Here is a 398-nt window from a genome sequence, read left to right on the forward strand (position 1 = left end):
TGTGGCCTGGGGGGACATGGCCAGGGATGGGGACATGTGACATGTGACATGTGACATGGGGGGGCTGTGTATGGTCACATGTGGCCATGGGGACATGGCATGGGATGGGGACATGTGACATGTGACATGGAGGGGACCACATATGGTCACAAGTGGCCCAGGGGACCCGTCCAGGACAGGACAGTGACGTGTGGAATGGAGGGACATGTCCATGGATGGTGACATGTGACATAGGGGGGCCATATATGGTGACATGTGGCCCAGGGGACACATCCATGCCAGGACGGTGACATGTGGCATGGAGGGACATTGTCCATGCCACGCTGTGGCTGACGGAGGACACATCCCCCCTGCCCTCCCCGTCCCCGTCCCCACCACCACAACACTGTCCCCTCTGT

Source organism: Athene cunicularia, unplaced genomic scaffold, assembly GCF_003259725.1.
Source record: "Athene cunicularia isolate RWA unplaced genomic scaffold, athCun1 SCF_60, whole genome shotgun sequence".
Taxonomy (NCBI): Eukaryota; Metazoa; Chordata; class Aves; order Strigiformes; family Strigidae; genus Athene; species Athene cunicularia.